At 44.6% G+C, this 22398-nt stretch overlaps 1 protein-coding gene and 1 pseudogene across 2 annotated transcripts in view; both read right to left on the bottom strand.

Moving 5' to 3' along the window:
- LOC129857456 (diacylglycerol kinase beta-like) overlaps positions 1-3551 on the bottom strand; it is a 55031-nt gene extending 51480 nt beyond the window's left edge. Inside the window, exon 1 of one of the 2 annotated variants that reach the window (XM_055925713.1) lies at positions 3402-3551. The gene's annotated coding sequence lies outside the window, so the exon portion shown is untranslated. The other variant, XM_055925712.1, reaches the window with a different exon arrangement.
- Positions 3552-16959: 13408 nt separating this feature from the next.
- The window catches only part of LOC129857455 (alkylglycerol monooxygenase-like), a 42450-nt pseudogene continuing 37011 nt past the window's right edge, over positions 16960-22398 (bottom strand).

The raw sequence follows: 22398 nt of genomic DNA, 5'->3' as shown, positions 1-22398 counted from the left end.
TTGAGGTGTTTCCACAACTTGATTGGAGTCCACCTGTGGTATCTTAAATTGACTGGACATGATTTGGAAAGGCACACACCTGTCTATATAAGGTCCCACAGTTGACAGTGCATGTCAGAGCAAAACCAAGCCCTGAGGTTGAAGGAATTGTCAGTAGAGCTCCGAGACAGGATTGTGTCAAGGCACAGAACTGGGGAAGCGTACCAAAACATTTCTGAAGCATTGAAAGGTCCGCAAGAACACAGTGGCCTCCATCATTCCTAAATGGAAGAAGTTTGGAACCACCAAGACTCTTCCTAGAGCTGGCCGCCCGGCCAAACTGAGCAATCAGGGGAGAAGGGCCTTGGTCAGGGAGGTGACCAAGAACCCTATGGTTACTCTGACAGAGCTCCAGAGTTCCCCTGTGGAGATGGGAGAACCTTCCAGAATGTCAACCATCTCTGCAGCATTCCACCAATCAGGCCTTCATGGTAGAGTGGCCAGACGGAAGCCACTCCTGAGTAAAAGGCACGACAGCCCGCTTGGAGTTTGCCAAAATGCACCTAAAGGACTCTCATACCATGAGAAACAAGATTCTCTGGTCTGATGAAACCAAGATGGAACTCTTTGGCCTGAATGCCAAGCGTCACGTCTGGAGTAAACCTGGCACCATCCCTACGGTGAAGCATGGTGGTGGCAGCATCATGCTGTGGGGATGTTTTTCAGCGGCAGGGACTGGGAGACTAGTCAGCATCGAGGGAAAGATGGACGGAGCAAAGTGAAGCGAGATCCTTGATGAAAGCCTGCTCCAGAGCGCTCAGGACCTCAGACTGGGGCGAAGGTTCACCTTCCAACAGGACAACGACCCTAAGCACACAGCCAAGACAACGCATGAGTAGCTTCGAGATAACTCTCTGAATGTCATTGAGTGGCTCAGCCAGAGCCCGGACTTGAACCCGATCGAACATCTCTGGAGAGACCTGAAAATAGCTGTGCAGCATCCAACCTGGCAGTGCTTGAGAGGATATGCAGAGAAGAATGGGAGGAACTCCCCAAATACAGGTGTACCAAGCTTGTAGTGTCATACCCAATAAGACTTGAGGCTGTTATCGCTGCCAAAGGTGTCACGCCCTGACCATAGAGAGCCCTTGGTTCTCTATGGTGTAGTAGGTCAGGGTGTGACTAGGGGGTGTTCTAGTATGTCTATTTCTATGTTGGTGCTAATATGGTTCCCAATTAGAGGCAGATGTTTATCATTGCCTCTGATTGGGGATCATATTTAGGTAGCCATTTCCCCACCTGTGCTTTGTGGGATATTGTTTGTGTTTAGTTGCCTGTGTGCACATCATGACTTCACGTTTCGTTGTTTCTTTATTGTTTTGTTTGTTTCACGGAGATTAAAGATATGTGGAACTATACTCACGCTGCGCCTTGGTCCGCTCATTACGACGATCGTGACAAAAGGTGCTTCAACAAAGTACTGAGTAAAGTGTCTGAATACTTATGTAAATGTTATATTTCATTGACATTTCATTTACAAAAAAATATTTTGCTTTGTCATTATGGGTTATTGTGTGTAGCTTGATGAGCGAAAATAACAATTTAATCAATTGTAGAATACGGCTGTAACGTAACAAAATGTGGAAAAAGTCAAGGGGACGGAATACTTTCCGAATACACTATATATAGTGCTATATATTATTGATCCAATTGTACAGAACTGACAGATGACTTAAGAAGAATATACTGTACATCTCTGAAATACATTCAGTATCTGTGGCTAAATAGACCATAATGTGGTGCCATGTATGCATTATTATGCTATTTAGACTGCGAACAATCACAGAAGTCAATCAAATCGTTCGCTACAGGCATTGGCACTCCCATAAACGTTGATCTATTGCTTGTGTGACAAATACATATCGCTACTCTGCAATCCCTCTCTAGGACTCGTACATACTTATCGCTACCATAAATACTAGTTGTTATATTTGTCTTGTAATTCACATTTACAATCCCTTCCCTACGAGTGTTAGATATACAGGAAAGCAACATGCTTTAAAATGATTCTCATTCTCTATTGTTTATAATCCTTTTACATCAGTGGAGGCTGGTGAGAGGAGTTATAAGAGAACGGCCTCAATGTAAATGGCTTGAATGGAATACATGGAATGGTATCAAACACATAAAACACATGGAAGCCACGTTTGACTCCATTCCCTCTAGTTTGAGACGTGGACGTCAATTAAGATAGCGCGCGCCCCCCCCCCCCCCCCCCCCCCCCCCCCCGGACATCTCTGATTCAGAGAGGGTTGGGTTCAAAGCGGAAGACACATTTCAGTTGAAGGCGTTCAGTTGTACCCCCTTTCCCTTTTCCATTCCATTCCAATGAGCCTGTCCTCCTATACCTCCTCCCACCAGCCTCCACTTGTACACATACAGTATAATGCACATAATCCTCATCATAATGACCATAGAACTGCAACAACAGAACTGCAACAACAGAACTGCAACAACAGCATCACAGCAGTACTTCAACCCTTTAGCAAATGTCTCAATGCTGCGAGTCTAAATCCACGAGCAGTGAACTGTATTTGTAGTAGCAGCACCGTGATACTGATAGGCTTGATTCATTTCCAGTGGTGCCACCGCAGGTTATCAAACACTGTTGCTGCATCTATCAATTAATTCATCGGCAATATGACACCCGGTAGAGGATTCTACTGCAAGAGACACCAGCGATACAACTAGAGTAGCTGACACTACACATGAACAAATACACCCACTTCATTACACGCCCACTAAATACACGCTCGCATACGGTCAATGAACGAACAAACAATAGACTGCAGTATCAACATGATACTCACCTGCTGGATAGCCAAGGCAGAATGCCGGGAGCAGGGAGTAGTCTTCCAGACAGATGTTTACAGATGACGCTTACACACTCTCACACACAGGCATCTTGCTCTTTCTCACACGCTCACATACAAAATACACACACTCACTCACATCATGTCCCCGCTGAATGTACTGGAGGAGAGCGTAGGTTTGTCATCAGATGGTGTGTATGTGTGTGTGTGTGTGTGTGTGTGTGTGTGTGTGTGTGTGTGTGTGTGTGTGTGTGTGTGTGTGTGTGTGTGTGTGTGTGTGTGTGTGTGTGTGTGTGTGTGTGTGTGTGTGTGTGTGTGTGTGTGTGTGTGTGTGTGTGTGTGTGTTAGACCCCCCCGTCTGCTGTGTGTGTAAGAGTATGCGTGTGTGGCTGTTTTTGTGTGTGTAAGTGTGTGTTTGTTTAGAAGCAGTCAGTGCTAGAGGATAGACACTCCAATAGAAAAGAGGGAGTGTGTGTGTGAGAGGGAGAGTGATAAAAAGCACAGAACGATCTCCGCTTGTCCGCAATGATAATCAGTTCCCATACTCACTGCTTACGTCACCCTTATCCCTCCTCTCCTTCTCTTTCTGCTCCCCCACTATTCCCTCGTGAGGCTGATGTCCTGAGCTCCCGCTCTCTCTCTCCCTCTCTCTCGCGCTCTCTCTCTCCCTCTCTCTCTCTCTCCCGCTCACTCTCTCTCACACTCTTTCTCTCACCCTCTCCCGCTTTCCCTATCCTTCACTTTCTCTCTTCCGTTCTCTCTCTCCCGTTGCCGTTGCGCTTGTCACCATTAGCATTCAGCAGGCAGGTGGTAACCGCGGCGACCTGTGGGAACACCTCTTGATTGAACTGATGGGATGTGAAAGGGGCAAGGGCCGGGGGTCTCGGGGAGGGGGTGTCGTGCTCAACAGACATGAATCAGGAGTAATATTCTCTCATCACTGTGGTGCTGCAGCTGTGGAGGGCTATTGGATAGCAGCCCAAGGCAAATTACATTCAGAATCAATAGGAAAAATGATAGGCAGGGTCCTTGACATTTTAAATACTTCAAATACAGTATGTGTTTTCTATGGCTGTAGCTGAAATTCAAAGGGAAAAGACTGGAGGGATACAATATATTATAGTTTGACGACATGTGTTCACCAAGGAAGCACACAACATATGAATACAATAACAGCTACTGCTGAAAAGCAGTGACATTATTTCTACTCATACAGAATGTACAACTTGCTGCTGTTATGTACCAGCCTTACAAAAGAGAGAACATGTCGGACAAAACACTACGCCTCCCAGCAGTCTACTCTGCTATTTGGACCAAAGCTAATACCCACCAATTCATTTAACAGCCGCCGGATTATACATAGTCAGCTATCTATCGCCCCCACACCTTTCACATAGCCATTATTTGGGAGGTTGTCTCATTGGACACTAAGCTCTCAGTGTATTGAATTGAATATCAGATGCCTGAAACAATGAGCGAAAAATAGAGGTGAAATCATTGACCAATGTGCCAAATCTGCCAATACCGTTTATGTTTTCAGAAACACCTACAGGCTCTCTCTCAGCCTTTAGCCGACCGAGGCCAATGGTATTTGTGTTGTTTGCCAGTGGGCCTGGCTCCAGTCTAGGTATTGACATTCTCTCCCATGTGGCAGTCGGGGGTTGGGAGAATGCTCATCACATTGACGTAGAGGACATATCATTCCCTAGCAGTTGTTTATCACGTTTTATCAGCAATATAGAACATGTTCTTGTCATATTCCACTCCAGGTTTCAAATTCAATATGGATTTACTATACAGTGTATTTTAGTGCTAACCCATGATTTAGCAATTAGTGTATATAGTAGGGTGGTAGTGGCTGGCTTCTTTTTTTGGAGGGAGCATCTACGCACACGCATCATGCCATGCAATGGATGGGTCCAGTGACGCAGACCAAAACAATGGCGGCTGAACGACATGAAAGCACCACTACGTAAATGCTAATAGAATTGCATTATGATCAACGTGCAGTAGCTAGGTGAGTCAGATTGTCTGTCTGTTGTGCCGTGCTGACATCATCCCTACTATGAATGAAAACACTCAGTCGCTGTGGGGATGAATAGTCACTCAAGCAAAGTATGAACCACGGCATAGATTAGACCTACGTCATTCCACTTCCTGACACAATTGTTATTGATCTTAGCATCACTGTATAATTGACTGTTGTCTTCTGTAGATCATCCACCACACAGATGAGGCTTCAGCCTGTGGGCTTACTAATCAAATATTACTACTTAGCAAATATTTAAAATAACTGTCCAGTGCTTCCAGATTTCTAGGAAATATGACCTATAATTAATTACAATATGAGTGAAATAGTTTTCCTTTTGAATTATTTTTAATTAAATATGTTAAAAAGCAGCTTTTCTCTGTTGGAATGGTGTAGGAGTACTCCAACAAATAGAATGGTATGTGTGTATACCGGTCTTTAAAAATATTCATGTGGGTAGACTGCTGATTGACCAGCTCGGCCAATGATCCCACATGACATCATGTTCTATGGCCACAAATGTGAGTATAGGACGAGTCAACAACATTATTTGGATGTGAGTTAACAGAATATTAACTTTTAAACGTTTTTTTCCTAAACAGATATTTTTACGGTATCTGTACAGTAATCCTATGACCTAGTCTCACTAAAGGATGGCAAAGCATGTTGTCTCACAAATAGTACATATGGAATGAAGTATGCTATTTCAACAAACACATATAATGACTACCCCACCTAAAGCTTCTTCCCTCTCTATGCTAAATATAGCCACCGTATAGTGGTTGGAGTATAGAATGGCTGGCTGGCTGGCTGTGTATAATAATAGGGTATTACATAAGTGCCATCCCCAGTATACTACAGCAACTACAATATGGGTCCCTATTCAAATCAAATACAATTTTATTGGTCACATACACATGGTCAGCAGATGTTAATGCGAGTGTAGCAAAATGCTTGTGCTTCTAGTTCCGACAATGCATTAATATCTAACAAGTAATCTAACAAATTCACAACACCTACCTTATCACACAAATGTAAAGGGGTGAATAAGAATATGTACATATAAATATATGGATTTTGCAGTAGATGGTATAGAACAGTATATACAAATGTGATTAGTAATGTGGGATATGTAAACATTATTAAAGTGGTGTTATTTAAAGTGACTAGTGATACCTTTATTAAGTAAATTTATTAAAGTGGCCAGAGATTGAGTATGTATGTTGGCAGCAGGCTCTCTATGTTAGTGATGGCTGTTTAACAGTCTGATGGCCTTGATAGAAGCTGTTTTTCAGTCTCCCAGTCCCAGCTTTGATGCACCTGTACTGACCTCGCCTTCTGGATGATAACGGGGTGAACAGGCAGTGGCTCGTGTGGTTGTTGTCCTTGATGATCTTTTTGGCCTTCCTGTGACATCGGGTGCTGTAGGTGTCCTGGAGGGCAGGTAGTTTGCCCCTGGTGATGCGTTGTGCAAACCGCACTACCCTCTGGAGAGCCTTGCGGTTGAGGGCGGAGCAGTTTCCAAACCAGGCGGTGATACAGCCCGACAAGATGCTCTCGATTGTGCATCTGTAAAAGTTTGTGAGTGTTTTAGGTAACATGCCAAATTTCTTAAGCCACCTGAGGTTAAAGAGGCGCTGTTGCGCCTTCTTCATCACGCTGTCTGTGTGGGTGGACCATTTCAGTTGGTCCGTGATGTGTACGCCGAGGAACTTAAAACTTCCCACTATTGTCCCGTTGATGTAGATGGGGGGTGCTCCCTCCGCTGTTTCCTGAAGTCCACGATCATCTCCTTTGTTTTGTTGACGTTGAGTGAGAGGTTATTTTCCTGACACCACACTCTGAGGTCCCTCACCTCCTACCTGTAGCTCGTCTCGTCGTTTTTGGTAATCAAGCCTACCACTGCAGTATCATCTGCAAACTTGATGATTGAGTTGGAAGCGTGCATGGCCACGCTAGTCATGGGTGGACAGGGAGTACAGGAGAGAGCTGAGAACGCACCCTTGTGGGGCCCCAGTATTGAGGATCAGCAGGGTGGAGAGACCTTGTTTCCTACCTTCACCACCTGGGGGCGGCCCTTCAGAAAGTCCAGGACCCAGTTGCACAGGGCGGGGTCGAGACCCAGGATCTCGAGCTTAATGACCTATTGGATAGTTGGCCCTCTCATTGTGTATATGCCCCCAGAGAGGTGCATGGGAGCATGAACCTTGAGGGGATTCACAGTTGTTCTCCACAGACCTCCTCCACACTGTTCTCATGTCATCACTCATTCTAAATGGCCCTCTATGTTCTCTCAACTTCTCAATCTGTCAATTCTACAGTATAAGACAGGGTACAAGAGCACAAGACAAGGCAGTGTTATGTTTTGGAGAGATTGGAGATGGATGGGATAGTGGAGATTTGTCAGATGGATGTGTCTGATCGAGTGTGTGTGTGTGTATGTGTGTGTGTGTGTGTGTGTGTGTGTGTGTGTGTATACTACCCCCTCCAGTGCCACAGTTGGTAGCACAAGGCTATTACCATAACATGAGTCACTAGAACATTTTATGCCAGTGGGAGAAGAAAAATCACATTTGTCGTTGTGGCTCTGCCCATCAGCTGGCTGGTGCTGTTTCCACTGCTCCAGAGTCCAATGGCAGCGTGCTTTACACCACACCAGCTGACACTTGGCATTGCTCATGGTGATCTTAGGCTTTAGTGCAGCTGCTTGGTCATGGAAACTCATTTCATGAAGCTCCCGACGAACAGTTCCTGTTCTGACGTTGCTTCCAGAGGCAGTCTCGGAAGTGAGTGCTGCAACCGAGGATAGACGATTTTTACACACTACAAGCTTCAGCACTAAGCGGTCCCATTCTGTGAGCTTGTGCGGCCTACCACTTTGCGCCTGAGCCGTTGTTGCTCCTAGACATTTCCACTTCACAATAACAGCACTTACAGTTGACTGGGGCAGCTCTAACCGGGCAATTATTTGACTTGTTAATCACTGAGCTCTTCAGTAAGGGCCATTCTACTGCCAATGTTTGTCTATGGAGATTACATGGCTGAGTGATCGATTTTATACACCTGTCAGCAATGGGTGTGGCTGAAATAGCCAAATCCACTAATTTGATGGGGTGTCCACATACTTTTGTATATATAGTGTATATTAAAATATACTGAGCTATCCTTGTCCATACTATAGGCGTTCACTCAGAATTCATCCTGGAGTATTTTTCAGTGGGGGACGTTTAAGACAAGAATAGAACAGAGATTGAATCAAGCGTTCCGACGAATAAGGATTCAGTAATAGCATTAGTGTCTATGCATTCTTATTGATGTCTGCCTGAGATCTTGTGCTGAAGGCTTGGTGTTCCCCGCAGGAGATGCAGAGATGCTTTACTCACCCAATAACTCTGTCTGCAAGTGATACACGTGGGCCTGTAGAAGACATTAATTTGTTGGATGATATCATGGAACTGTTTGGATCGTTTTAGACTGAGATCGAGAGGAAACAATATTTTCTTTAGTCAGAGAAAAGGCTTTTTGTACATTTCGATCATAAAAGTCATTAACTCCATAACAGATGTCATAAGAAGATAGCTAGTATCAACGTGTGACAACTGACAAAATGAGGCTGTCATAACACAAAACACTGTGATGTTGATATCACTTACAGGCATGCTGTCTCTCAGTGCAGCTATTGAAGAGGCCAAAACAAAACAAGTCAGGTACAATACAACTACTGTATAATATCTCATACAGGAAATCTCACAAATATTGGTGTTGTGTACTAGGTTTGACACCTATGGGCATCCTTAATGTATGATGTCACTACTTGATACATAGTATTCTGGGACTAGGGAACGGATGCACATGGTGTGCCATGCAGTAAAGTGGACATTCATGCAGTCTGAGTCTTATTGTATTCATTTACAATTTAGTTCAGTCCGTCTAATGAAGTATTAAAACGGAGACAAAACAAGTGGAAGTGGAGGAAAACAGATACTGGTTTCATTATGTTTGTAGGGGAAAAGGACTGTTCCTAATTGCATTGCATTTCCTTTGGCACAAGGGGGTGCCTTGTGAGAGCTTGATTGTCTTTCCTTTTTCATTAGGGTAAACCCAGGGGGAGATATTCTCACACACCCTGATTTACTTTTCCTTTATTTAACTAGGCAAGTCAGTTAAGAACAAATTCTTATTTTCAATGACGGCCTAGGAAATGTGGGTTAACTGCCTTGTTCAGCGGCAGAACAACAGATTTTTACCTTGTCAGCTCAGGGATCTTGCAACCTTTCGGTTACTAGTCCAACGCTCTAACCACTAGGCTACCTGCCGCCCCATTATAACTAACAATGCTTTGTGTAGAGATGCAACAAGCCCAATTCTACTACAGGTATCTACAGTTAGGATTCAATTTCAGATATTAACTCTGCAAAAAAAGACACGTCCCTTTTTCAGGACCCTGTCTTTTTTTTAAATCCAAATAATTTCACAGATCTATCTATCTTTTTTTTTTTTTATCCCATTTTCTCCCCAATTTTCGTGGTATCCAATCGCTAGTAATTACTACCTTGTCTCATCGCTACAACTCCCGTACGGGCTCGGGAGAGACGAAGGTCGAAAGCCATGCGTCCTCCGAAGCACAACCCAACCAGCCGTACTGCTTCTTAACACAGCGCGCCTCCAACCCGGAAGCCAGCCGCACCAATGTGTCGGAGGAAACACCGTGTACCTGGCCCCCTTGGCTCGCGCGCACTGCGCCCGGCCCGCCACAGGAGTCGCTGGAGCGCGATGAGACAAGGATATCCCTACCGGCCAAACCCTCCCTACCCCGGACGACGCTATGCCAATTGTGCGTCGCCCCACGGACTTCCCGGTCGCGGCCGGCTGTGACAGAGCCTGGGTGCGAACCCAGAGACTCTGGTGGCGCAGTTAGCACTGCGATGCAGTGCCCTAGACCACTGCACCACCCGGGAGGCCCAGATCTATCTATCTTCTTATGACATCTGTTATGTAGTTAATAAAGGGTTTAAACACTGTTTCCCATGCTTGTTCAATGAACCATAAACAATTAATGAACATGCACCTGTGGAACGGTCGTTAAGACACTAACAGCTTACAGACGGTAGGCAATTAAGGTCACAGTTATGAAAACTTAGGACACTAAAGAGGCCTTTCTACTGACTCTGAAAAACACCAAAATTAAGATGCCCAGGGTCCCTGCTCATCTGCGTGAACATCCCTTAGGCATGCTGCAAGGAGGCATGAGTACTGCAGATGTGGCCAGGGCAATAAATTGCAATGTCCGTATTGTGAGGCGCCTAAGACAGCCCTACAGGGAGACAGGACGTACAGCTGATCGTCCTCGCAGTGACAGACCACGTGTAACAACACCTGCACAGGATCGGTAAATCCGAACATCACACCTGCGGGACAGGTACAGGATGGCAACAACAGCACGAGTTACACCAGGAACGCACAATCCCTCCATCAGTGCTGTTCGCAATAAGCTGAGAGAGGCTGGACTGAGTGCTTGTAGGCCTGTTGTAAAGCAGGTCCTCACCAGACATCACCGGCAACAACAGCGCCTATGGGCACAAACCCACCGTCGCTGGACCAGACAGGACTGGCAAAAAGTGCTCTTCACTGACGAGTAGCAGTTTTGTCTCACCAGGGGTGATGGTCGGATTCGTGTTTATCATTGAAGGAATGAGCATTACACCGAGGCCTGTACTCTGGAGCAGGATCGATTTGGAGGTGGATGGTCCGTCATGGTCTGGGGCGGTGTGTCACAGCATCATCGGACTGAGCTTGTTGTCATTGCAGGCAATCTCAATGCTGTGCGTTACAGGGAAGACATCCTCCTCCCTCATGTGGTACCCTTCCTGCAGGCTCATCCTGATTGGCATGACAATACCAGCATGACAATACCACCAGCCATACTGCTCGTTCTGTGCGTGATTTCCTGAAAGACAGGAATGTCAATGTTCTGCCATGACCAGCGAAGAGCCCGGATCTCAATCCCATTGAGCACGTCTGGGACCTGTTGGATCGGAGGGTGAGGGCTAGGGCCATTCCCCCCAGAAATGTCCGGAAACCTGCAGGTGCCTTGGTGAAAGAATGGGGTAACATCTCACAACAAGAACTGGAAAATATGGTGCAGTCCATGAGGAGGCGATGCACTGCAGTACTTAATGCAGCTGGGGGCCACACCAGATAGTGACTGTTACTTTTGATTTTGACCCCCCCTTTGTTCAGGGACACATTATTCAATTTCTGTTAGTCACACGTCTGTGGAACTTGTTCAGTTTATGTCTCAGTTGTTGAATCTTGTTATGTTCATACAAATATTTACACGTTAAGTTTGCTGAAAATAAACGCAGTTGACAGTGAGAGGACGTTTCTTTTTTTGCTGAGTTTACATGATAGACTGATACACATACAACAGGCTTAATTGATATTTAAAGACAAACAGTACACATCTGGAAGCATCATAACCAACAGCCTAGCAAACTTATATGGCCTACACACTCTGTACATAATGTAGAACGAATTGCAGCACTACTTCTAGACTCATTGGGCTTGACACATTCTATTCAAACATCGAGTCTGGCATTTGTATGCCTTTATTTCCTAATAGAGCCTCTGAATGGTGAGGAATTCTTAGAAATGAGACGGCATGCTTTGGCTCGTCTCAAAGTGATGATAGGTGGAGTGAGTTGGAGAAGTAATCTTATCAAATTGGATTCTGAAGCCTATGGTTGTAGCTTAATTTCTATCTAAAAGAGACATTGATCGGTGTCACAGAGCTTGTGCCCTACTCATTTAAAGGTTACGCTACTGTAAAAGAGTTAAGAGCGAATCGTAACATCACTCCACAGCTAACTTTTGTATAGCTCAAACGGCTCGTACGTTGTCAAGCGTGTGGTCATGTGTGTTGGCGAGTTAGAGGGCCCTGGTTCAAGTTCAGTGAGGCAGCTCTACATGCTAAACCAGCACACTGACACCGGTTATACTACATCTATTTTTGGACTCATACAGTAAATGAATTATATGTATCAACTGATTCTTGAAGAATATAACTTAGAAATGCCTCATGAGTTTAGTTCAATAATTGTACCCCATCAGAACCCAAAATATAAGCTGCTTTTACTCCAATGTTTGTAAAAAAAAAAGTACATTTAAACAAAACACCATATAACCTTCATCATTTTGATATCATTTTCAGTCCTTTTGATATCTCGGATGATTACATTTCTGCTGCCTGATTTGCTGACTATCCTTTGTTGTTTAACACAACGTTAACACAACGTTCTACATGCCATTCCAAAATGGCTGCTGTGGCTTCTGCTACCTAGCATTAATTAAAAACTAGCTGTATTTAAATCATCTAAATTTGTCAACCGGGATAAGTAGCAAGACAGCGACATCTTCCATCCCTGGATTGAGGTACGTTGTCGAGCCATATCCAGCCCTACAATGCCCTGATTATGGCAGCCAAGCATTACGACCTGTGAGGAAAAATGTAGGCCTACTTACTGTCCAATATTTTCCCGAAGTTGCATATTGTTGATCCCCTGTGAAAAGAGAAGAAACGTATGTTTGTGGTCAGAACACCGGCAATAGGATTGTTGCCAAACAACATTCTGCACGTCCCCCGGTACAAATATGTTACCCTTCCTGTTCATGCATTTTATGATTTAATGTTGCTACCAAAAGGGATCACGTTTATCAATTAAAACGCTCAAAGTTAAGCTAAAGGAATGTTAATGCTTAATTGTTTTTCCACATAATTATAGAGAGAGGTCCTTCATGTTTCCCGGTCAGAGAATGTGACAGGCAAGCCGGCTTTGGGGGAATATGGTAATTGGGGAACATTAGGCTAATGGCATGTTCCAAGGCTAAATGCATTGTGGGTAAAATGTTTTCAAACGGTAGATGCTAAGAGAGATCCTTGGGATGACCTTACTCTAAACCCTATCCATAACCACGTCCCTTACCCTAACCTGCATGTTTAGGTAAATACGAAAAATAATGTCCCATTTGGAACACTGAAAAGTAGAGCATTAAAAAATATATAATAATGTATTTTTTTGTTGTTGCTCAATCTGATTGAATGGGCCTTGCTCCCCAGTGGGTGAGCCCGAGTCCATCCGTGACTACATGGATGTTTCAAGTACCTATATGCTGGGGGGGAGGGGGTCTGACGCTGGCCAAATGCTCTGTCGAAACGCTGATACTTTCATATCGGCAAGATATCATTTTCAATAAACTAAATGTTCAATTATTACACACTTTTATATGGTTAGGGTCCCCACACGGCCATATGTCCATGTTACAGCTCTTGTTTACGAAAGCAGAGATGACCAGCTATTCTTATGAGATATCTAGAATCTCCGAACACCTGTGTGTAATGGAAGGACGTCAGAAAAGTTTTGTAACTGACAAATACTGTTAAAACAGAGTTAAACGTATACAGTGACTGTATCATTTGCATATGTGAAATGATTTTGATTTGCAATGAGAGTAAAGGGCTTTATGTTTCTAGAACCGTATCACAATGAGAATCAATTCGCATTTAGATGTCGTTTTTGGCTGTTTTGGCTGCCAGAGCCAGTTTACCTCTGTCACATGACCTGGATCAGTTGGTCCAGCACCATCCTATGACAATTGCTTACATTTTTTGTGTAATTATCATTTCTGGAAAAGGCTTCAAATAAAAGGTTAAAATCCAGGTCAAGTGACATGATCAAGCAAAACACAGGGTCAACATTTGCATAACAAATAAAGTCCTTGGACGTAAAAAGGAGCAGGCTCGCCTACACTCCATAACAGTACATCTTGGGCGAAGCCTACCTTACAGGTAAGAGTCAAAATCCTGTTAACTGTGTATCGCCAAATAACAGTGCATGTGATATCCTTTCCTACACCAAAACAACCTGCAGTAAATACTACTGACTGAATGGAACACATCTTTCATGTAGCTTTATTTGGCATATGCTGTGTAACATACTGGCATTTTGGAAAGCGACAGTGCAATATCAAACAGTGCTGAGGGAATATGTGAGACAGAAGCCATCTGACTCCCCTGTTTGTTTTGAATAATTCACAGTGTTTTCACACAACAACAACAGAACAAACAGTAGCATCAGAAGACCAGGGCTCAGCTAGTGACTGATACACTTCTATACCAACCAGGATCATGTCTGCAGAGACGTTGTTTCAAATTTGATTAGTCGTGTGTACGGGATACGAACACAACAACGCAACAATAAGAAATAAGAAAGTATAAGAACACGTACATAAAGTAAATGGCTCAGTAGAATTGAATAAACATTTTAGGAAGGCACAATGTATAGTCCAATATTTACACGTGTTTCAGGGAAGGGGGGATTGGGGGGAAAGTGTTTAAATTGTGCAGTATTTAGCAGTCATAGTAAGAGTCTGGTAGTAGCGGTTGTGATGTGTGTATAGCATGAATGTATATGTGTGTGTCTTTGTGGATGTGTGTACACTGAGTATACCAAACATTAGGAACACCTTCGCAATATTGAATTGCCCCCACCCACCCCTCCCCACAAGGTGTCAAAAGCGTTCAACAGGGATGCGGAATCATGATGTCTTCAATGCTTCCCACAGTTGTGTCAAGTTGGCTGGATATCCTTTGGGTGGTGGACCAGTCTTGATACGTACGGGAAACTGTTGAGCGCGAAAAACGCCAGCAGCGTTGCAGTTCTTGGCACCTACTGCCATACCCTGTTCAAAGGCACTTCTTGCCCATTCACCCTCTGAATGGCACACATACACAATCCAGGTCTCAATTGTCTCAAGGCTTAAAGATCTTTCTTGAACCTGTTTCCTCCCCTTCATCTACACTGATTGAAGTGGATTTAGTGACGTCAATAAGGGATCATAGCTTTCACCTGGATTGACCTGGTCAGTCTATGCCATGGAAAGAGCAGGTGTTCTTAATGTTTCGTACACAAACGTGTTTGTCTGTGTGGGTGTACGTGTGCTAAGGTGAGGAGAATCAGAGCAGGTGGCCAGTCCAGTTCAAGTGTTCAGCAGTCTGATTGCTTGAAGATAGAAACTGTCTCTGAGCCTGTGGGTATCAGACCTCATACTCCGATACCGTCTGCCCGACGGTAAGTAAGTGAACAGCTCATTGGACATTGAATAACAGGCACCAGAGCTATGTACTGTAGGCCCACGAGTCTACTCACGTTTCTGCAGTTCAACTAGGCTTCTATTGGGTAGGCCACCTACACTGTTTTTGTTTGTTTTATTCTATGACCAGGCCAGCTGCCCACGGTGTGATGTACAGGTAACTACCAAAATAAAGGAAACACCAACATGAAGTGTCTTAATAGGGCATTGGGCCACCACAAGCCAGAACAGCTTCAATGCACCTTGGCATATATTCTGGAACTCTGTTGGAAGGATGTGGCACCATTCTTCCATGAGAAATTCCATAATTTGGTGTTTTGTTGATGATGGTGGAAAACTCTGTCTCTGGTGTCACCCCAGAACCACTCCAGTGACCACTCTTGCCCTGTGGATAGGGGCATTGTCATCCTATGGGGGCATAGCCATGGAAGCCAAAATAATGGTCAGCCCAGCATTTTTATACATGATCCTAAGCATGATGGGATGTTAATTGCTTAATTAACTCAGGAACCACACCTGTGTGGAAGCACCTGTTTTCAATATACTTTGAATCCCTAGTTTACTCAAGCGTTTCTATTATTTTGTCAGTTACCTGTATTAGGCAACCCCAGGTACAGATCTTCCTTACCTTAACTATTATTTGGGAAAATACAAAACTCACCCAAGATCAGAATCTAGGGGCAAAACATTATCTATAAAATTAATGATGTCTTAAGGCAACAATAGTGCCACCTGGTGCAGAATCCTGAAACTATTTTCCAGCCCATGGTAGTGAAGTAGAGAAGGCTTCTACTGTAGTGTTACTTATTCATATACCCTAATACGAATTAATCACAGTTTTGGTTATATAAAATACATGAATATCTAATACAGTGTTTATTTCTGAAATTGATGAGTGAAACAGGTAACAGAAAACTTTTTAGTCAAAAATGGAACTGAAGGCCTCCCGGGTGGCGCAGTGGTCTAGGGCACCAGAGATTCTGGGTTCGGGCCCAGGCTCTGTCGCAGCCGGCCGTGACCGGGAGGTCCGTGGGGCGACGCACAATTGGCCTAGCGTCGTCCGGGTTAGGGAGGGTTTGGCCGGTAGGGATATCCTTGTCTCATCGCGCACCAGCGACTCCTGTGGCAGGCCGGGCGCAGTGCACGCTAACCAAGGTCACCAGGTGCACGGTGTTTCCTCCGACACATTGGTGCGGCTGGCTTCCGGGTTGGATGCGCGCTGTGTTAAGAAGCAGTACGGCTTGGTTGGGTTGTGTTTCGGAGGACGCATGGCTTTCGACCTTCGTCTCTCCCGAGCCCGTACGGGAGTTGTAGCGATGAGACAAGATAGTAACTACTAACAATTGGACACCATGAAATTGGGGAGAAAAGGTGGGGTGAAAGTTATCCTGCAGTTTTAGGAGGTATTTGTTGTACAGGTAAAGGTGTAGGTAAAGTTTTAAAAGTCATTCATAATATTCTCATTGGCTCACTAAACTGGAATGTAATTGTATTGATTGTAATCAATCAGTCAATCAATAGCAGCATATAACAGTACAATTTGAACAAAATCAGAAAAGCTACCTTCCCATAAGATAAAGCGTAGAAACACTATGCATGGCCATAGGTATAGTGTCACGATCGTCTTCGTGAGAGAGAGAGGACCAAGGCGCAGCGTGTGCAAAATACATCTCTTTATTTTGGAAGAGAGAAAAAACACGAAACGAACACTATACACAAACTAACAAAACAACAAACGACCGTGAAGCTAAATAACGTAAGTGCACAGACAAGCAACAAACGTTCAACATAGACAACACCCCCAGAAAAGCCTACTGCCTATGGCTGCCTTAAATATGGCTCCCAATCAGAGACATTGAATGACAGCTGTCTCTGATTGAGAACCAATCTAGGCAGCCATAGACATAACTAGACAACACTACTCTACTCTGCCCCATACACATACAACACCCCTAGATATTACAAAACACATACCTTCCCCATGTCACACCCTGACCTAACTAAAAAACATAAAGAAAACAAAGAATACTAAGGCCAGGGCGTGACACATAGTGCCTATGGCCATTCATACATAATATGCTTGTCCGATTAAAAACACTAACAAATATTGTTATAGGCAAGATATGCTCATTATATATCATCTTTGATTCATAGAAGCTTGTAAGTTGGTTAATATATGGTAAAGTGTGGCTACCTAAAGTCATGGCTAAAGTCCTTCAAACATTTGGTGGAGCCAGGTACAGTAAGCCAATGGGAACTGACAATCTCATGTAGCCTTCTTCTTGACTGCAATCAATTGGCTGAACGTCTGCATGCCCCAGTACAGCAGGGAGATGGAGACAAAGGCCTACAGAGAGAGAGAGAGAGAGAGAGGAGAGAGAGGCGTTAGGCCAATGTGCTCTTTACTTTATTAGGTGTCTGTGAGTACTGACTGACTCATTTTACGCCTACATCTTGTTGTGACTAGATGCTGTTCTTGAGCACTTACCCCAATGTTTCCAAAATACTCTGGATTGCGTCGAAGTAGATTTGATTTGCTTCATTCGCTTACCCTCATTTTTGGTGTACCATTGTATGTATTTATACGTGTGCACTGGACATGATTGATGGTCAGAATGGCAGAGCTAGATACATAGGATAGTAAGGAAGGATAGATATTATATCCGACCCACAATTGATAAGGGAAATAACACAGCAACAACTTTTACTTAATACCTGACTGAAAGAAAACACAGAAAGACTGCGAGCCAGACATATTAGCACGGGACATATAAGGACTGGCAAAGGTTAAGGAGTAGGGCAAAGTCATCTCCCATGATGCTCTCATGTTGGGGTCAAGAAGTCGGACGCCACGGGGGAATATGCCAGAAAATTCGGCCAAAAGCTGTCCTGTGGCGCCTGTCCCTCCTCCCCGACCCCCTTTCCCTCTGTGTTCTGGCCCATAAACTGCATCCTACCTCGCAGCGCAAGCCAAACCAGGCCCCTGTCCATCACAGGCAACGGCCTGATGGGAAAAAAAGGCAGCGTTTCCTCTGGACGCCACAGCTGTTTTCCTCCGAGAGGGAGGGAGAGTGGGAGTGAGTGAGAGAGCACAACAGGGCCTGGAATGTCCCCCTGCTTTTCCGCCCCTCCCTACCTGTCCCGGCAACAGGTTCCCCACTGAGGGAAGGAGAGGATGGAGGGAGGGAGGGAAGGAAGGAAGGAAGGAAGGAAGGAAGGGCAGCTGAAGAAAAGAGAAAAGATGGAGAGGGAGGCAACCTGGGCCTGAGACCAAAGTCACAACATCTAGGGTGGACATACGTTTTTACACTGCATCACTTTACAGAGACATGAAGTTGTGATGTGAGCTGTACCCATCCGGAGATGGATTGGGATCGAAAGTGAAGCAAGGCCTCAGGAGTACCCAACAAATCACATAAAAGGCAGGGCTGTATGTTGGCTCGGCCGGGGGTACTGTACTGGTTCTGCTCCCATCTCTGTTGGCCGTAATACGCTACATTTTAATAGACTTCTCTGGGAAAATAATGCACGTGGGATAGATTACATGCGGAAGCGGGGGTTTGATCGTCTGTAAATAGGCAATATGAGCAGAGAACACTGGTTCACCAAGTAGGAATCTCAACAAATCCACTCTCACTCACTTTGTTTTCATTTCAAGAGAGGGTAGTTCATTAGAGGACCAATATGAGTCAAACAAATGGGCTCAGAGCAGGACAAATAGAAATGCATGTGGTAGATCTTTATGTTTGAGTAGTTTCCATTATCGTGTGTCCAAATCAAGACATGGAACATACTGTTCTACCTTTCTGAGCAAGTAGGATACACTTCTACAGTATCGTCGAGACTGCATTGACTATTCTGCCATCATGTGATAAATAAAGTGAGATATTGAATAGTCAAGAAAGCTGCCACCAGGTGAGAGGATAGCCTTTCTTCTTATACCTTTGACTCCCCACCTCCCTACGTTGGGGTACCTGTGGCTGTCCTGGGCAGTAGGGGGTTAACATGGTGGAGCCCTGAGTTCTCCCATGCAGCTGCACTCATGATTGAAATGAAAACAGCGCAGAATGGGTGCTGTCAGGAGTGTGATATATGACTTGTAATGGGATGTTTCCAGAGCTCCCCTCTCGTCCATATGGCTAGCCTGCCTGCCTACAGTCCACATTAGGAGAGAGAGAGATGCAATACTCAAACGTCTGCACAACAGGGCTAAGAGATTCTTAGACACACACAAACACATACTCCCTCAATCGCAGGCAGGGATACACACATGAGCGCACACACACGCATGTGTGGGTATGTATGCATGCATGCATACATACAGTGCATTTGGAAAGTATTCAGGCCCCTTGATTTATCGCCCCCAAAATTACGTTACAGCCTTATTCTAAAATTGATTAAAATATTTTTTTTTCTGATCAATCTACACACAATACCCGATAATGACAAAGCAAAAATGTATTAAATATAAAAAACAGAAATACTTCATTTTCATAAGTATTCTGACCTTTTGCTATGAGACTCAAAAGTCAGCTCAGGTGCATCCTGTTTCCATTGATCCTCCTTGGGAAGTTTCTACAACTTGATTGGAGTCCACCTGTGGCAAATTAAATTGATTGGACATGATTTGGAAAGGTACACACCTGTCTATATAAGGTCCCACAGTTGACAGTGCATGTCAGAGCTTGAGGCCATGGGTCTCAAACCCGCCCTGTGCAATTGGGTCCTGGACTTACTGACGGGCTGCTTCCGGGTGGTGAAGGTAGGAAACAACATCTCAACACTGGGGACCCACGAGGGTGCATGCTCAGTCCCCTCCTGTACTCCCTGTTCACCCATGACTGTGTAGCCAAGCACACCTCCAACTCAATCACCAAGTTTGCAGACAACACCACAGTAGTAGGCTTGATTAACAACAACGACGAGACAGCCTACACACGTCTCAAAGTCAACAGTGACGAGGCGGGATACTGTCCAGTGTCTGTGTTGTTATTTTGCTCATCTTAATCTTTTCTTTTTATTGGCCAGTCTGAGATATTGCTTTTTCTTTGCAACTCTGCCTAGGAGGCCAGCAACCCGGAGTCACCTCTTCACTGTTGACATTGAGACTGGTGTTTTGCTGGTACTATTTAATGAAGCTGCCAGTTGAGGACTTGTGAGGCACTCTAAAGTACTTGTCCTCTTGCTCAGTTGTGCACCGGGGCCTCCCAATCATCTTTCTATTCTGGTTAGAGACAGTTTGCGCTGTTCTGTGAAGGGAGTAGTACACAGCATTGTACGAGATCTTCAGTTTCTTGGCAATTTCTTGCATGGAATAGCCTTCATTTCTCAGAACAAGAATAGACTGACGAGTTTCAGAAGAAAGCTCTTTGTTTCTGGCCATTTTGAACCTGTAATTGAACCGACAAATGCTGATGCTCCAGATATTCAACTAGTCTAACGATGGCCAGTTTTATTGCTTCTTTAATTAGTACAACAGTTTTCAGCTGTGCTAACATAATGGCAAAAGGATTTTCTAATGATCAATTAGCCTTTTAAAATGATAAACTTGGATTACCTAATACAACATGCCCTTAGAACACAGGAGTGATGGTTGCTGATAATGGGCCTCTGTACACCTATGTAGATATTCCATAAAAAAATCTGTCGTTTCCAGCTACAATAGTAATTTACAATATTAACAATGTCTACACTGTATTTCTGATCAATTTGATGCTAGTGTAATGGACAAAAAATGTGCTTTTCTTTCAAAAACAAGGACATTTCTAAGTGACCCCAAACTTTTGAACGGTAGTGTATGTATGTAGCAAAAACACACACGTCGCTCCTCCTGCTGGGTCTAGTTCCTCCCTCTTCACTATAAGCAGACACACTTGACTCCTGTCTTTGAACCCAGTCAACAGAGAGATGCTGAGCAGGTTAATGTCTCTCCAGAGAGGCTACTCTGTCTGGGGCTTAACTGTACGAGAGCCATGGGAAACACTCGCCAACACACACACACAGATAAACGGACACACACACATGCACGTACGCACGCATGTGCAGACACCCACATAACACACACTGCTTGTGCAGTAGTAATGCAGCAAAATAGTCTTGATTAAGTCACAAAGGGACTCCTTCAGGGTCTCAGTCTACTCTTTCAACTCTTATCAGCACTATTTTCTCCAAGGATGTCAGAGGACAGATCCGAGGTCACAACAAACCTATCCCGTCCATGAGGCCTTTCACCTTTCTACTGTTCTGGGGTCAGCGAAAGTGAAAGATAATTCACCATCACCGACCTCCTGGCTGTGTGTGTCTACACACTATTACACTGTCATTACTGCAGAAGCCATGGGCTTGGCACATTCTAAAGCCTCAGCCATGGAAGTTTAGGGCCATGTCTCAAATGGCACCCTGTTTCCTTTATGGTGCTCTACTTTGAGCATAAGGCCATAGGGCTCTGGTGAAAAGTAACACACTTTTTAGGGAATAGGATGTCATTTGGGATGCACTCTGTAAGCCTCAGCCATGAAAGTCTCAATCTTACTAATACCCATAATGCTCTAGGTGGCTCCAGCGGTGAGGCGGCCCACTCCAGAGACGGAGAGCGCAGGCGGAAAGTTGGCAGCCGCGGCGCGACGGGAGTGGGTCCAGAAACAAGGGGTGAAAAAACAAAGGAGCGAGAAGGAGAGAGAGGGAGAAAAGGGGAGACTTCTGCCTTGCAAAATCAAGCCTGGAGTGCTTTGATGGAGCAATCAGGCCATGCCAGAGCCCTAGAACTAGAGTCTCAGCGGACGTTCTGTAAATCAGTTCAATGGGATTCCACAGAGAAGGGCGAAGATGGATGGAACCCCAGGGGCTTGTAAGAGAGAGAGATAACTACCCTTCCCTCCCTCCTTTCGCTCCACCTCCACCTCTGTCTTCTCCTCCCTTTCATCCTCTGTCAGCGTATTGTACTGTAGGAACCTGGAGCCTGATCACATTCAAACATCCTGGCTAGTGGCTAGTAGTGGCCGGGGACTTTAATGCACAGAAACTTAAACCCGTTTTACCTCATTTCTACCAGCATGTTAAATGTGCAACCAGAGGAAAAATAACTCTAGAACATCTTTACTCCACACACAGAGATGTGTACAAAGCTCTCCTTCGCTCTCCATTTGGCAAATCTGACCATATATCTATCCTCCTGATTCCTGCTTACAAGCAAAAACTAAAACAGGAAGCACCAGTGACTCGGTCAATAAAGAAGTGGTCAGATGATGCAGATGCTAAGCTACAGGACTGTTTTGCTAGCACAGACGGGAATATGTACCGGGATTCCTCCGATGGCATTGAGGAATACACCACATCAGTCACTGGCTTCATCAATAAGTGCATCGATGA

The sequence above is a fragment of the Salvelinus fontinalis genome, chromosome 6 (genome assembly GCF_029448725.1).
Source record: "Salvelinus fontinalis isolate EN_2023a chromosome 6, ASM2944872v1, whole genome shotgun sequence".
Classification (NCBI taxonomy): Eukaryota; Metazoa; Chordata; class Actinopteri; order Salmoniformes; family Salmonidae; genus Salvelinus; species Salvelinus fontinalis.
This window is presented reverse-complemented; position numbering and strand designations above follow the sequence as displayed.